The following is a 13,149-nucleotide window of genomic DNA, read 5'->3' on the forward strand; positions in this document are numbered from 1 at the left end:
AATTTACGATAGCACCCAAAACGAATAAAATATCTATGAATTAACTTATCCAAGGAGGTGAAAGACTTCTAGACTGAAAACTACAAAACATAGCTGCAGGTGACTAAAGAATACCTAAGGCAATGGAAAGATAGCCCCTACGGATCTCTTTCTCCCTCATACTCGCAGGTTGCCCGGCCCAGCCGTCTTTCTCCCTTGCAGCTTTCCTCCTTGACGCCTCTCAGACCCGTCACCTGCGCCCGCAGGCTGAGGCCGCAGCACCGCCTTGGGTGGGGAGTTGAGAGCCGGTCGGGGTGGTGCCCTCCTGGCCTTTCTAGGACTTTTATCTGGTTCTAAATCAGCTGCTAGAAGAAAGGTTTTGAAGAACAGGCGATTTGAAAAGTCTAGGTTCCTCCAGGACTAAACACAGGTGGCATAAGAATTCTCGGTCTACCCACCACCGCGGGCCCCGGCGGCGGAATGCATGGGCATTTATTGGGCGCCTGCTGGATGCCAGGCCCTGCTCCGGGCGAGGGGGTGCCTGGTGAGCAAACTCCGGGTCGTGCCTCGTGGAGCCCTTCTCTGGAGGCGCCCAGAGGGTGCAGAACGGTGGGGACACAGCCGGTTGCTGTCCTTCCCCCGTACGACCACCCGGGCCTGGAGGGAGACTTGCGGTGAGCGCGACGGGTGAGGCTGATCACGAGTGGGGAAATAGAGGACTTGAGCCCGAGAGAGGCGGCAGTGGTCTCGTGTAGAGGGGCCGCTTTCGAGGCGGCCAGGAGCAGGCGAGGAGGGTCGTGGGCCCGGCCTTGTTTCGTCGGAGCCCCCAGTTTCCTCGGGCTCGGTGTCCACGGTCCCCGAGACTCAGTGTCCCTGGCGCCGGCGAGGTTGGACAAGATAGACATTTGAATCTCTTCTCCGCTGGGGTTGGAAGGGACGGGGAATACATCCTGATTCCAGGATGTTACAAGAAAGCTTCGCAGCCGCCCGTCTCTGTGGCGCAATCGGTTAGCGCGTTCGGCTGTTAACCGAAAGGTTGGTGGTTCGAGCCCACCCAGGGACGGACTTTGGCTTACAATCCGCTAAGCGAGGTCTCAGCTGTCGCTTTTATGCGCCTGCCCTTTCAGTTCCTCCCCAGCGCCCCTCTCCCGGAATCTCCACCCACCTCATCTCCGCCTGCTCCCGGTCTTTACCTGGTGCCCCTGGTCTCTTTGCAGCACCTGGAGGGCTGCTCTCACTAAGTCACCTGCCTTGTACGTTCCAGGACAACTGCCAGAGGATGAAGGCACACGCACACGGGTGGCGGCAATCCCTCACTCAAGCTGCGACGTCAGAAATCAAGCTCCATGGCACCACCTGCGCGGAGTATTCACCGCCCCATCTCAGGACGCCTCAGCCCTCTCATTTGGGACTGTCTGTCGCTTTCTACGCAAAGTGATCTGCAAATCAAGGCAGAGTCAATGCGATTCCTATTCAAAATTCTTTCTTCTGCGTTTTCGAATTGCTCGCTCTTAATCCCTTGCAGTACCTTTCCTCTCAGTGTAGTTTTCACCTCTTTACGTTAGAGCGGGTCTTTCTAAAATGTTCCCCGTGTGTACCATTTAACTGTTTGAAGTTACGGAATGCAGTTGGAATAAATGTTTTAATGTCCTTCTCTGGTGATTTTTAACATCGGTGTCAGCTCTGGGTCATTTGCAAATGGCCGATGTGTCTCTGCATTATGGAGAGGGTCTTTTCCCCTGGCTCTTTGGCTACCTCAGAACCTGTGATGGAATGCCAAAGGCATTGTGAATGGGTGCCTTGCGTGTTCCTGGAAATGCTGAACTTTTGCTCATGGACACACATAAGTTACTTGCAAACAGTTCGATCGTTTCCGGTCTTGCTTCTATGATTTGCGAAGTGGTTCCGAGCAGCGCTCAGTCTGGGGCTAACTAGCTTCCGCTACTGCGGCAAGACCTTCCTGAGTACTCTACCCCCATGCCCTCGTGAATTACGATGTTTTCTGGTTGCGGTTGTTTGTTTTTCCCTTCTAGTCTGTCCGCTTCGGAGGAGCACTCTCTGTGCGAGTCTTGGTCCTGTCAAAAATTTCCGCCGACCTCGGCGAGTTTCCTCGCAGAGCTGCAGCGTGGCGGGGGGACGCTGCTGCATTTCTCGCTGATTTACTTCGAGCATCTATCTATCTCCTCGCTGGGAGTCTGTCCTGCGGACAGGAGCTCGTTCGGCCTCCCTGGACGCACAGCTCGGTCCTCAGCTCAGCAAGGTCCACGGCGTTTGTCCCCGAGTGCGTTGCTGGGGAAACTCTCCTCCAGGCAGTAAGTTGGAGCCATTGCTTACCCCTCAGGGACCACACTCACTGTCCTTTTTCGTCAGAGGGCCCGTGCCTCCGCCGTTTTTTTGGTCTTTGTTTTCTAACAAACCGACTCTATTCAGTTTCGGCTTGCGTTGGGGCGGTGGCTGCGACCGGGCTTCTCTCTCACTGCGGACAGCGGGAGCGCGGGCTCCAGGCGCGCAAGCTTCACTAGTTGCCCGCACGAGGGCTCCCTTGCCCTGTAGCGTGTCGGACGTTCGCCGACCAGCACTAGGAACTCGTAGCTCCTTGGAGTGGCCAGCGGAGTCCTATCCACTGCACTACCGGGGAGGCCCAGACGACCCATCTCCGGGAAAACTTTCTTTGCACGTCCCTCGCCTGGTACTGGTTGTTTCAGGCAGGGGCACAGATTCCGTGCCCGGGCCTGCGTGGGGCGTAGCACCCCCGCTTCAAAATTGAACGCTGGGAAGCAAACTGCGGAGAGCCGCAGAGAGCCTTTCAAAGTACAGACTAGCTAAACTCGAACTCGTAAATAAATACTAATGCAAACACCCGGCGCTTGCGCGGAGCGTTGACACTTATTTACCTCTCCCGGGGAAAAAAGAAAAACAGAGAAGAAGAAAAAAAAAAAAAAAAAAAAAAGCTCGGCTAACGCGCATCCTTCCCTTACCCACCACCGCAGCGGTGCTGCAGCACCCCTTCCTCGCCCGGGAACAAGAAAACCCACAACAAAACCGCGCGTGAAAGAAAGAGAGCGGCCACCATCTCCACGAGAACGGGGCCCCACTAGTGACTTCTACTTAATTCTGTCGTTAGCACACACATTGCCAGGGGAGAGCGCGCACGCAGTCCCCCACTACCACAAATTACGCAGTCGAGTTTCCCCTATTTGGGGAAATCGCAGGGGTCAGCACACTCGCAGTGCAATGAGTGAGCCTCACCCTGGGAAAACCACCTTCATGATCATGGTATCTCCCCTGCCAGGTAAGTATGAGTTGCTTTCCCCGCCCCCCCGTATAGCCTTAGACTGCTACACTGTACACACACGCTCACCACCCACCCTCCGCACCCCTTCCTCTTCCACGCCTCTCAGCCCCTCCTAACGACTCTGCTAACAAAATCCAAGCAACTTCTACGGAAAACTTCCACAGCCCGGGAAGTGGCTCGCGGGGAATTGTACCCCTACGCTGCAAGATTTACATAAGCCAAGCCCCATTCCTGACCTCTAAGGCGGCTCCTCTCCTCCAACCCCCGCCCTGTCCCCGCCCTGCCGAGATGACCAATGGGCGGGCCGGCTGCTGAAGGGGGAAGTGACGTCATCTTGTCCGCCCACTTCGGGAGCCCACCGAGCCGAGGTAACACGCCTCTTACCCTTTATCTGAGATACCGGCGGATTTTGCCAGCCTCCTCGAATTCTTACCTTTTGTCCTGCGTTACACGCCGGGGAAAGGAATTCTGGGATCGTGTGTTATGCTGATCCAAAATGTTTTTAAGAAATAAAGTTGTAAAACAATGGATACAAGCATATATTTATGTATGTGTCTTGTCTGTAGACATGGAGATTCAGGGTTACATCTCAGAGTGCTACTCGGTGTATTTTCTGTGCACGTCCTTCCTACTTCAATCTCGTGGTATACCAGGGACCATGTTTTTCCTTTCCTCACCATACAGAATACAAGAAATGACAATTCTGAAAAAGAAGCTGATGACCAGAATAAGGGATAGGAAGATGACCTGTTTGCTTGAAGAGCGAGGTTGGTTTGTTCGTTTGTTTTCTCTTCCTGGGTGAGACTGGGTTAGACCTGAGGGCGGGGCGAGGGGAGGCTGAAGAAGGCAGCCAACTTGTGTTTTCAGACCGGAGAGCAAGGAGCGGGGTAACTTGATCCTTGAGGGTGCCTTTGGCTTAAGGGGGAAGCTGACTCTTCCGGAGAATCTTGGAGCCGACAACAAAGGAACTCAGCACCCAGCTAACTTCCAGGAAGAAGCTTCCTTTCCTCCCCCTGCTTTTCCCCTTTCCCCTCCTTTCTCTCTCTGCAGCCATCAGAAATAAACTCTGGCTCATTTCATCTGAAGTATGCTTTATTCCAGGAATAGTAATAGCTCAGAGAATCTCTGAAAAAGATCTCTAGAAAAATCTCTAGAAAAGATAAGGAAACAGATTATCCCCTAGAGCCTCCAGAAGGTAAGGCAGCCCTATTGACCCCTTGATTTTAGTCCAGTGAGACCTTTGTTGGACTCCTAACCTACAGAACTGTAATATAATAAATGTGTGTTCTTTTAAGCCACTAAACTCATGGTCACTTATTACAGCAGACATAGAACACCAATTCAATAAGTGTCTAGCACATTCACCTTAGCAGTAATAAGATGGGGGACATAATGAACCCTATATAAATCTGCAGGTCGTCTGTCTGTCCTAGGTTGACAGGTCAAGAGATATTGGTACATGTTTAAAGCATTACATTAGGTATCTTTTTTTCCTTTCCGTTTTTTCCCTAAAGGACTCTCGCCCTATTTCCTGCACAGGTGTACCCAACATGGTTCTCACTGGAATTACAGCAAATTGGAAGACAGTGGTGGTGACACAGGTTGATATCATTTGCTTTTAAGAATGGGTTCTAACACATAGAGGGAAAGAATATAATTTATGGAAAGTTAAATACCGTAGAATCCTCCATTCCAAAGATTCATTTTTTGCAACTTTTTTTTTTTTTTTTTTTTTTTTTTTTTAATTAGGGTGAAGAACTACTTTTCAAAGGGTGAAACACAAGAATGGCTTTTAGGAATTTTCCCCCAAAGTAATTTGTGACTGGATCCTGTAGCCGAAACTTGGCCTCTGTTCACCGGTGCCGAAGAGAAATGCAGAGACAGAGTTTTGGGTGAAGTAGAAAAGAGTCGCTTTTATTGCTTTGCCAGGCAGGGGGGGCCACAGTGGGTTAATGCCCTCAAGACTGTGTGACCCACCCTGGAGGGCGTAGTGAGGAGTCTTACAGTGTTCGAGGAGCAGGGTGTGATCAGCTCGCAGACAGTTCTCGGACTGGCTGGCATCAAGGTGAAGTTTCAAGCATCATCAACCTTCTGGTCTCAACCAGTCCAGGGTCTGTGTGCTTGTGGGCAGCACTTTCCATCTGGAGGGGGTCTGCTCCCTGTAAAACCACTTAGGAGTGTGTGTCAGGCCTTTATCTGTAGCTTCAGTGAACTGGGAGTTCGGTGATTCTGCCATGTGGCGGATTTATAGTCTAAATTGTCGCCCGTTCCCCAGCCCGACAGCTGTTCTTTGTTTCTACACCTTCACATTCCCTAATCATTAACTCTTGAGTCAGCACTTTACTTCGAAAGACAAGGACACGGGGCCTCGTACACGGTTTCAATCCTGACCAGGTCTGAGATTTACACGATGCATATGCTGTTGCTTTCATAAATGTTAATGTCCATAAAATGAAGTTCTTAAAGGCATTTTTTGAGTTCTCCATTGATTACTGATTATATCATCAATACCTTCCAGCCCTGGCAGCACAGGGAGGAAGGAAGAATTGCTGGGATGCTTGCATCACCACAGGGCAAGAGGTCCTCAAATTTTACTGCTTTATCTTTAAGTAATACTTCATAGTTCGGCTGACTTTTCATCCATTCTGCTGATTCTGCCAGTGAGTTCCTCTGTAGTGACAGCCAAAGACACTTACGGAAAATACTTAAACAACCAAGTGTAAAGGCAGAAGTCGAGGTCACTTCATCTACTACGGAAGTGGGGCATGTGTCTACCTCAGGCCTGAGTCTTTTGATGGGTCTTTTGGTAATTGGTGGCGGTGGTGATGACAATGTTTGAGTTGTTTTATTTTTTATTTTATTTTATTTATTTATTTTTTTGGCCACGCCGGCGGGGCCTGTGGGACCTGCAGGACCTTAGTTCCCCGACCACGGATCGAACCCGTGCCCCCTGCAGTGGAAGCTCACAGTCTAAACACTGGACCGCCAGGGAAGTCCGTGAGTTTTTTGTTCATGTTGTTGTTTGTTTTAATTTTTCAACTGTTACTAGGAAATAATTGTGGAGCAAGTGCTTGGTTTTAATTCTGGAAAGCAAAAGAACGTAACTAAGGACTTTTCCCAAGGAATGCTTTGAGATCTTTATGTCAGTTTGTGGTGTGACTTACCCACTTTTCAATTAAGGATTCTTAATTAAAGGAAAACAAGCTTATTTATAGGTTTGAATCAGTGTTATAGAACAATAGGTTTTCAACTGGGATCCGCAGCCCACCCGCATCAGAAACATGTGGTTTGTGTTTACGTGAAAAACGCAGACTCTAGGGCCTCACACCAACGAAACCTCTGGGGATTGGAGCCCAGGAAGGAGCTTCTGTAATCTCCACAGCTGATTCTGAGGCACTCTAAATGTAAGAACTGCCCTTTAATATTTTTAGATAAGGGGATTGTTACAAAATGACAGGACGGTAAATCATTCTTTTAAACTTAGACTTCAAGCATTAGACAGTGAGGTGAGCTCTTCGTGACAGTTTGTCTTTCCTATTCTTCCCCACTCAGCCTAGGGACTCGTGCAGAAATTAGAAACAAAGTAGGGGAAGAAAAACTTATTTCTTTACACACATTTTGCTTTAATAGCCACCGAAAAGATTGTTTCATTTCCTCTCACTGACCCTGTCCACCAGTTACGTTGGCCTTTAACGTATCGCTATAGCAGCATGTATAAATATATATCATACATTTATTCACACATACACACCTTGGAAAACACTGTGAAGACACAGACTAGGCTTTAGCACAACTGGGGGCCGCTCACATGTCACTTAAAAATGATCACTGGTTCATTTACACAAGACTTTCAACAGGCTTGGAGTGGCCAGTAGCCCCCAAGTCCCAGAGAGAAGTTAGGATGACAAAATCGGACAGTATATTTAGAGTGAGGTCAGTAACTACTTGGAGATCATAAAAGAATAGAAATAGGAGGTCTAGGCTAAGCACGAGACGGCATCTGGGAATCACTGCTCTCACCACGTGGATTCAAAGAACTCAGGTGTTGCAGTGTAGACCGACGCCCAGCCTGACCGTGACCCAGCTGTGCTGGCCCCGGGTCAGGTCGTCGGGCCCCTGCCAACACTGTCCTGCAGGGCACCGCTGCTCAGTCCTGAGCTTTTCGATCTGCCCTGGAGCTCCAGCGTGGGGACCACATGCTCCATTGCTAGGAAGCAGGTCCTATTTCCCCTGAGTTGACCCTCGGTGGATGAGGCGAGAAATGTGCTGTTGCTGGTTCCCAAGCCCCTGGGGCGTTCAGAAGCAGTGTCACAAGGTCCTCTGCAAACTATGCCTGTTTTGCTTAGTGCTGGGCCCGGTGGACCTTGGCTGGTTATTCCTCAACTGCAGGAGAGGCCCTCTGCCTTTCGCCCTGCCCCACCAGGCCACATCTCTGACTCCTTCCAGACCCTCTAGCAGGTGTGGAGGAGTGGGGCCCAGATCCTCCTCAGCAGACAGGGAGCTGTGAAGAAGGGGGGCAGGCCCATCCTCCCTGCAGTTTTGTACTTATATCTTCCATTTCTCTCCTTCTTATGCTCATATTTCTTTTCATTTTGGAACATATAAGCATAATGATGTGTTTTAATATTTTTGCCTAACTCCATCATGTCTTTCATTTCTGAGTTTGTTTCTGTTGTCTGATTTTTGTGCTGGTTATGGGTCATATTTTCCTGTCCTATGTATAATACTTTTTTTTTTTTTTTTTGCAGTACGCGGGCCTCTCACTGTTGTGGCTTCTCCCATTGCGGAGCACAGGCTCCGGACGTGCAGGCTCAGCGGCCATGGCTCGTGGGCCCAGCCGCTCCACAGCATGTGGGATCCTCCTGGACTGGGGCACGAACACGCGTCCCCTGCATCGGCAGGCAGACTCTCAACCACTGCGCCACCAGGGAAGCCCAGTATAATACTTTTTATTAGTAGCTGGACATTGTGAATTATACATTGTTGGTTACTGAATTTTGTTTTTAAAGATTGCTGAACTTTATTTTCCCCAGAAGTTAAGTTACTTGTGTTCAGTATGATTCTTTTGAGGCTTGTTTTAAAATTCATTCAGGGCAAGTCTATAGGAGTCTTTGCTCGAGTGCTCACTTGGACCCACTTCTACGGCATGGCCTTTTTGATGTCTCTATTGGATGCCCTGTATACTCAGTGAGATTTCTCCATTTTTCCACTCCGGCTGTAATGATCTCCAGCCCAGTGTGATCTCTAGGAATTATTTGTCTTCTTCCTAGTCACTGTGCTTTGCCTGGAATCTGTTCTTTCCCAGCCTCATGGAGGTTTACCCTACCATACACAGATTTATATTCAGCTATTGATTCATGGGGCGCATTATGTATATTTCAGTAACTCTTCTCTGTGTGTCTCCCTCCTCAGTTACTCTGTGCAAAAATTCAAGATTTCTTGAACTGTGTTTATTTTCTTTAACTCAGCAATCTTCCTGCACTTTGTTGTTGTTATTGTCGTTCCTACCCTGTGCCATATTCCAGAAATTGTCTGCAAGAAGAAAGCTTAGGTGTGGTAGGATTCACCTTGTTTGTTTTCTTTCAGGGGTCACAGTTCAGAGCTTCCTATTGTCCAATGTCTGAAGACGTTTTTTCCATATTTTGTCCAGTTTTTTTTTTTAAACGGTCACAGATTTATTTATTTATTTATTTATGGCTGCTTTGGGTCTTTTTTGTTGCGCGCGGGTTTTCTCTAGTTGCGGCGAGCAGGGGCCACTCTTCGTTGTGGTGCGCGGGCTTCTCATTGCAGTGGCTTCTCTTTGTTGTGGAGCATGGCCTCTAGGTGCGCGGGCTTCAGTAGTTGTGTCACACGGGCTCAGTAGTTGTGGCTTACGGGCTCTAGAGCGCAGACTCAGTAGTTGTGGCGCACGGGCTTAGTTGCTCTGCAGCATATGGGGTCTTCCCAGACCAGGGATTGAACCTGTGTCCCCTGCACTGGCAGGCGGATTCTTAACCACTGCACCACAGGGGAAGCCCCCTTTCCTGCTATTGTTAATGGGATCTTTTATTCTCTTACTTTTTTAACTGGTATATAGGAAAAAACATCAATTTGTGTATGTTGATATTATATTCTGCCCCTTTATTGAACTGTCTTTTTAGTACAAATAGTTATTCAGTTGATTCTTCTAGATTTTTTAAATTTCCACTTATAAAAAACGTTACTGCATGTTACTGTGACCCTTAGTAAATGGCTTAAAAGGTAAAATAAATGTGTTTTCAGAGTAAGAATGAGTCAGTAATGCCTAACAGAATGACAGATAACCATTAAAATATACTGGCATATATGGGTCCAGGGAGGATAAGTAGCAACTATCTGATTTTATTGCACTACCAGCCATAAAATTGTAGGCTATGTGGACTTTCAGTTTGACCCAAGATGATGAGTCTAAACTCTCATGTTACCGAACGCACGTCCAACCGCTTGCCGCTTGAAAGCCAATTCTCGAGAGACAAGTGTTGGTAGGAAAGGAAAGGTTGCTTTATTTCAGAGCCCGGCAACCGGGGGAGAGGGTGGGCTCCTGTCCGAGAACCAACTCCCAACTGCTCTTCAGGGGAAGGGGCTTTTAAAGGGGAGTTTCAGGGCTGTATAGGCAGAGGGAGGGAGCAGAACGTCACAGTCAGCTCTGACAGTCATCTTGAAACCGGTAATGTGGTGGTCTGATCAGTGTCACCTTGGTTGTTTTAAGTACAGTTAATCTTTAGTTCCAGGGTTTGTTCCCATTTCTTTGAGGCCAGTTCTCAGAACTGTGGCAGCTTATGTCATGACTTCAATTTGGTCATAATGTAGTCATCCTCCTCCCCTGGTGGGGGCTTCAGTATCTGCAAAACAGCTCACAGGACATGGCTCAGAATATTGTCTATAGCCCTTAAGGAGGAACTAAAGGTCCTTGACTGTGCTTAATGATTAAACTATTATTATTTGGTCTCCTTTGACTGTTTTCCTTGGTTTCTGCATTTCCTCACTTCTCTGATCAAACCTATTCTTTGGCTAAAGATTTTCCACAGACAAAAGGCAGGCTGAGGACAGGGGGTGGGGCAAGGACCATAGGGTCTTGCTCCGTTTCACTAATATATCTCAACTTATTTATCTGTTAATCATTTTAAAGTTTACACACAGCAAATTCACTCTATTTTTATTTTTTGGTTTACTGCTTTATGAGTTTTAATAATGCAGAGATCCTTATAACCACCACCACAAGCAAGATAAAGAACAATTCTAACACTCCTTAATCAGTCTCTCAACCCACCCCTAATCCCCAGAAACCATTGATCTGTTTGCCATTACTACAGTTTTATCTTTTCCTAAATTTCATATAAATGTAAATATACATTATGTTACATTTTGAGACTGGCTTCTTCCACTTAGCATAATGCATTTCAGATTCATCCATGTTGTTTGTGTATTAATAGCTTCTTCCTTTTTACTGATGAGTAGCACTCTATTGTATGAATACACCACAGTTATTTATCTATTCGTTTGTTGAAGGCCATTTGGGGTTGTTTTCAGTTTTTGACAGTTATGAATAGTACTGCTATGAACCTTTATGTACAAGTTTTTGTGTGGACATGTGTTTTCATTTCTCTAGACTAAATACATAGAAGTAGGATTGCTGGGTCACATAGGTACTTGTTTAACTTTATTAGAAACTATCAACATGTTTTCCAGGATGATTATTCCATTTTGCATTCTTAAAGCAATGTAGGAGAGTTCCAGTTGCTATAGATCTTTACCAGCACTGGGTATTGTCATTATTTTTTATTTTAGCCATTCTAATAGGTGTGCAAGAGTTTCCCATTTGGTTTTCATTTTCATTTCCATAATGACTAATGGGTTCATCGTGGGTTTTTTGCCATCCATATATCTCCTCTGGTGAAGTGTCTGTTGAAATCTTTTGCCCCCTTTTTTTAAATTGTATTTTTTTTCAAGTTTTAAGAGTTCTTTACCTATTCTAGGTAAACGTTCTGTGTCAGATGTATGATTAGTAAACTTTTCTCCCAGCCCATGGCTTGTCTTTTCATTCTCTTAATGTCTTTTGAGGAGAAGAAGTTTTAAGTTTCAACAAAGTCTAATTTATACATTTGTTCTTCTATGGATTATGCTTTCGGTTTTGTATTAAGAAATTTTTGCCCCACCCAAAGTCATGAAAATTTTCTCCTATAATTTCTTCCAAGAGTTTTATAGTTTTACATCTTACACTTAGGTCTATTGTCCATTTTAAATTCATTTTCTATGTGGTGTGAGATATAGTTCAAGGTTCACTTTTTTTTTGCATATGGATGTCTAATTTTTCCAGGATCATTTGTGCAAAAGAGTGTCCTTTCTCCATTGAATTGCCTCTGTATCTTCATTAAAATTCAATAGACTGAATTTATGAAGGTCTATTTCTGGAGTCTATTCTGTTCCACTGATCTATGTGTCTATCCTTTCACCAATACCACCGTCTTCTTTACTGTAGTTTTATGATATATCTTAATGTGTAGTATGGCTTCCAACTGTGTTCTTGTTTTTCAAAATTGTTTTAGATACTTCAGTTTCTTCACATTTCCATATGAACTTTAGAATTATCTTTTCTATATTTGCAAAGAATTCTGCTGGGATTTTAATAGGGATTACATTAAATTTTTATATCATCTTAGGGAGAATTGACATCTTAACTATATTGAATTTTTCAATCAATGAAAAGGGTATGTCTCACCATTCATTTAGGTCTTCTCTGTTTTATTTAATCAACATTTTTTGATTTTCAAAATAAAGATCCTGCATGTCCTATTATAATTATACCTAGTGCTTCAATTATGAAGAGCTATTGGTACCATTTTTAACTTCTGGATTCCAATTGTTTATTACAAATATATAGAAATGCACGTTGATTTTTGTATGTTGACCTTTTCTATACTGTGACCTTGCTAATCACTTGTAAGTTCTAGTAGCTTTTTGTGTAGATTCCTTGGAATCCTCTACATGGACAAATGTGTTCTCTGCAAGTAGGGACATTTCTTCCTTTCCAGTTTAAATACCTCTCATTTATTTTCCTTTTTAAAAAATATCTATCTATCTATCTATCTATCTATCTATCTATTTCTTTATTTGGTTGTTCCGGGTCTCAGCCGTGGCACACGGGATCCTTGCTGCCGCATGAGGGATCTTCAGTTGCAGCATGGGGGATCTACGTTGCCATGTGTGGGATCTTTAGTTGAGACATGCAGGATCTAGTACCCTGACCAGGGATCAAACCCGGGCCCCCTGCATTGGGAGTGCAGAGCCACAAGCACTGGAACACCAGGGAAGTCCCAGTTCTTTTTCTTATTACACCATCTAGGATTTTTAGTACATTTATGTCTATAAATTGGAATTCATATTTTGTAGAATATTAAGTAAGAATCAAGCTTTGTGGGGTTTTTTCCACCTAACACCATTTATTGATAAGCAATATTGATAATATTGATTGATATTTTTCCAAGTGCTTTGCAGTGACAACTTCATCATAAATCAAATGTCTTTGTGTGCATGAACCAGTTTCTGGATTCTCTATGGTGCCCTATTCACCTACTTGACTATTCTTACACCAACAAAACACAGTTGTAGCTTAGTACAGCAAGACTTCCACCTTGTTTTTTTTTTTTTTTTTTTTTTTTTTTTTCCGTACGCGGGCCTCTCACTGTTGTGGCCTCTCCCGTTGCAGAGCACAGGCTCCGGATGCGCAGGCTCAGCGGCCATGGCTCACGGGCCCAGCCGCTCCGCGGCATATGGGATCCTCCCAGACCGGGGCACGAACCCGTATCCCCTGCATCGGCAGGCGGACTCTCAACCACTGCGCCACCAGGGAGGCCCCA

The 13,149-nt window shown here is 45.9% G+C and overlaps 1 long non-coding RNA gene across 3 annotated transcripts; it reads left to right on the forward strand.

Annotated features, from left to right (window-relative positions):
• Nucleotides 1–3,652: 3,652 nt before the first annotated feature.
• On the forward strand, nt 3,653–13,149 carry LOC309801292. Of its 3 annotated transcripts, none has more exons than XR_014293556.1 (3): nt 3,653–4,041; nt 5,024–6,271; nt 8,023–13,149. It is a non-coding gene; the product is annotated as an uncharacterized lncRNA (long non-coding RNA). The 3 variants fall into 3 exon arrangements; XR_014293557.1 differs by lacking the exon at nt 8,023–13,149 and adding an exon at nt 4,789–4,875 and having other exon boundaries at nt 5,024–8,007; XR_014293558.1 differs by lacking the exon at nt 8,023–13,149 and adding an exon at nt 4,814–4,875 and having other exon boundaries at nt 5,024–8,007.

The sequence above is a fragment of the Mesoplodon mirus genome, assembly GCF_964341445.2.
Source record: "Mesoplodon mirus genome assembly, chromosome: 3".
Classification (NCBI taxonomy): Eukaryota; Metazoa; Chordata; class Mammalia; order Artiodactyla; family Ziphiidae; genus Mesoplodon; species Mesoplodon mirus.